The sequence below is a fragment of the Pygoscelis adeliae genome, unplaced genomic scaffold (genome assembly GCF_000699105.1).
Source record: "Pygoscelis adeliae isolate BGI_AS28 unplaced genomic scaffold, ASM69910v1 Scaffold284, whole genome shotgun sequence".
Taxonomy (NCBI): Eukaryota; Metazoa; Chordata; class Aves; order Sphenisciformes; family Spheniscidae; genus Pygoscelis; species Pygoscelis adeliae.
Genome location: NW_008824671.1, coordinates 359,397 through 363,266, shown reverse-complemented (window position 1 = coordinate 363,266; position 3,870 = coordinate 359,397).

The following is a 3,870-nucleotide window of genomic DNA, read 5'->3' as shown; positions in this document are numbered from 1 at the left end:
CCCCCAGTGCTGCTGGCGGGGCTGGCCGCCAGCCAAAGCAAACCCCAGCTGTGGAAAGCCCGCACAGCATTTTCCTCAGCCCTGATAAGGCTGACCTGCAAATGCAGCCACAAAAAAACGCCGTCCTGGCCTTCCCCGGGCTGGTTGGGTGCTGTGCCAAGCGCGCAAAATATTGCCTGAGATAAAAGCCTGCGCCCGCTGTGCTGCAGAGGCACGAAATGTCACCTGCGGCCGGCTGGATCAGAGGGGACACGGGAGAGGGGACGGTGGACAAGGGCACCCTGCACCTGGGCGAGGGCGGGTCTTGCAGGGGACGAGCGGGTGCACAGGGTCACATACATCAGGGGGACGTAGGAGGGGGTGGCATGGAGCAGGAGGTCCCTAGGGAGCAGGTGACATTGCAGGTGTTCTGTATTTGATGCAGCTGCCACAGCACGGCCCTCAACCAGGTTCAAGGGAGTCCCTGGGAGGTGATGGGGTGGTGGGAGGTGGCAAGGGGGGAGGCTGTTGGCGAGGGGTCTGTGGTGTGCCTGTCCCGCTGTCGGGGTACGGCTTCCCCCAATGGCTTCAGCCTCCACCATCAGCCCCTTCCCCGCCAGCCTGGCCGGGTCTGAGCCCAGTGCGGGCGTCTGGCAGCCCCTCGAGGACCCTTCCCCAGGTCCTGCCAGCCTGTGCACGGCTGGAGAGCTGGGGAAGCTGCTCCTGCTCCGCTCTCAGGTCCTTTGTTTTGCTGCAGCATCCCAGGGAGGAAGGATCCGAGCAGAGAGGCGACGAGAGGAAATGAGCTTCCTGCCCGCTCCCAAACCTGCAGGCAGAAAACAAGGACATCCTGCCATGGCCGGGCCGGGCAGGGACAGCAGAGCCTGCCGGGAGGGACGCGTGCTGGGCTGGTTTATTTATGCAGTGCGGAGGCGTTCACGCCGCTTTCCTCCAGGGACTGCGCCAGGCAAAGCTGCAGCCAGCCTGTGCCTGTGGGTCCCACGCCGTGCCCGGCCTGGCCAGCCTGTTCACGGGGCCGTGGAGGGGGCGATGGAGCCGGGAGCCGGGCTCGGGCAGGGGTGGCAGAGCTGGAGCAAGCGGAGGCGAACTCAGGCAGCCAGGAAACAGCTGGAACACACCCCACCGGCCGCTTTTCCAGGTGCACCCTGAGCATGCACTAGTTCTCCCAGCCATGGGTCACCACCAGCCAGCCCTGGACACCCAGGACTTCGGGAGCCTGTTGCCCTAGAGAGGACCAAGATGCTCAGGCCTTTGGGGGCCTGCTGCCTGTGGAGGGGACCAAGGTGCCCAAGGGTTTGGGATCCCACTGCCCAGGGAGCAAACGGAGTCGTCCAGAGCTGCAGCGAGGGGGATGGGTCGTGCTGCAGCACACAGGGCTGCAGCCCTTCCCCACTGGCATATCCGACAGCGTTTCACAGAATCTCTCCATCCAAGGGCCACCTGAATGAGGCAGGATGACAGAAAAAGCTTGCTCGCAGCCAGCTGAAAGCCTGGCCAACCTTTGTGTGTTTTCTTGTGTGCCAACACCACTCGATTTCTGGGCTGCATGCAGAGGCACATGGATGCAGCCTGTTCTGTCAGTCTGCAGCCACTTCCAGCTCCCAGGGCTCTGTTCCCCGGCACACTGCGGAGAAGCACCCTGCCACGCTGGTGCACATCACAACACATGCACACATGTACACACGTAGTCCCTTTCCAACTGCCCTGATGGGGAAACTGAGGCACGATCGCATGCACAGTCCCAGTTGGGGCTGGCAGAGAGCAAAGGATTGGGATTCACAGGGAAGGCCATTTACTGAGACTCTCTTCTGGACCAAAAAAAGCTTTTTAATGTTTCTGATTAATTGAAAACTCATCAGGTCCCAGAGCTTTTTGTTCAGACGGATGCTCTTGGGAGGGTCAGGGCCGGTTTCCCTGGCCAGTGTGAGGTCCAGAACTGGGGACAGCTGTGCCGGGCCCTGCCATGATGCCATGAAGGTCTGCAGAGCCCCAGAGAGCTGAACTACAATATTCCAGCACCAGAAAACCACCGGGGTTTGGCAAAACTGCCCCTACAACAGCAACAAAAGCCTGTCTAGCCCTCCCCACCACTCCATGCAGGATGATGAGAGAGATGCTGAATACAAGAGCTCGGTCCCAGGCTGTGGCAATCCCTGATCCTTTCCTGTATCCTTACCAGGACTGAGCATCTGGGTGTCTTTCACCCACACAGGCACCCACTTGAATATCCGCAGCCTCACGGTTGCACCTTTACTAACTTGAAGCTCGGTACGCATGCAGGTGCAGCAGGAAAGCTGGCAGGCGCTGCCATTTGCCTCCAAGCCTGGGTTCGTCGGCTGCCGGGGGCTGCCGGCCCAGGCAGGCAGGTGCCACAGCTCGGACCGGTCCCAGGTCAGCATCCCCGGCTCGGGGTGAAGCCACCGCGCTGGCCAACAGCCAAGACTTGGGAAGTGCTTTTCTCCGTGCCGTCTGCCAGACGCAGTCGTGATCTACATGGGGTTAAAACACTGACTGGCCCTTGTGACTTCTCTGGCCGTGTCTTTGTATTTGAGCTTTGCAGAGTTTCCGCAGAAAACCATGAATGTTAGAAATAAGGGCTGTCCCTTGGATTTAATTCTTGTTGGTCACCAGAGCTTAAAGCCAGAGGAGTCTGATCAGCGCAGGGAACAACTCAACACCTCTTGTTCAAAGGGTTCAAAGGCTGCTGTTGAGTTTTAGCCTGGAAATACATCTGAGCTGGCACAGTTCTGTTCTCCAGCACCACACTTAGGCAGCCCCAGGTCTGTATTTCCTCGGGGTTGCTGGGTGTCTTGAGGCCCCCCCACACTGTTTCACAGCTCTGGCCCGGTGCCAGGGTGGCAGCAGTCACGTGGGCAAGGCCTGGCACCTGCAGAGCTGGGGTGACATCGCTTTCCCAAGCTCATTTTTCCTCAACTCCTCCTTTATGGGTTTTTTTCCCCTACCTTCGCAAGGAGGAAACAAGAATTGCTGTTTGGTGATGGGTGACATTTTTGTCGGATGTCCAAGAGCGGGAGCGAGGGACCTGGATGTGGGCCCTTGGTGGAGCTCTGAGCCACGACACAGGGCACGAGCTCCGCGGCACAGCCGGCAAGCGGACACCAGTGGGACTTCACTCATCGTGCCAGACTTTACCTTTCTAGATCTGGATGGAGAAGGCAAGCTGCACGGCTACGGCGGACCCAACCGATTTCTTTGCCAAGCAGTCAGCGAATCGACAAGAGCAGTGCTATTCTAGACCTGCTTTGGAGACAGAATGAGGGCATGAAATCACCAAGTTCATTACCACAGGATGCCGGAGAGGCCAAGTATGTAAATGGGCTGGAGAGGGACAAGGTCTGTCGGTGGAGGTAGATCCATTAGGGCTATTAAGGTACTTCCGTCCGGATGCAAACCCTTTCTCAGGAAGTCCCCAAACTGCCAGCCGGCAGCTGGAAGGGATGCCGGGAAGCACATCTTGTTTCTCCTGCTCTTCCCGTGAGTAGCATTACAGAAGATCAGCTGAAAAGGAAAGAAAAAGAAGCAAAAATCCTTGCTCAGGGTTTCAGCATTGAAGGGAGTTGGAGCAGTTAGTGAGGGCAAGCTTTAAGGTGTGAAACTGCCGGGGGTCCCTGCGGGATGGAGGACGGCCCAGACCTCGGCGGCTGAGCGACCAGCGCGCAAAGCAGGCGGGGAAGAAAGCTGGCAAGAAAAGGAGACAAACAGCCTGCTGCTGGGACAAGGGAGGGCTGCCAAAAACCCAGCGGGACCAGGCCCTGGGAGCCCAGCCAGGGAAAGCGGCACAGGGCTCCTGGCCATGGGTGGGACGAGGGCAGGCGGTGTGCGAGGCCATGGGGGCCAGGCAGGCTGGGG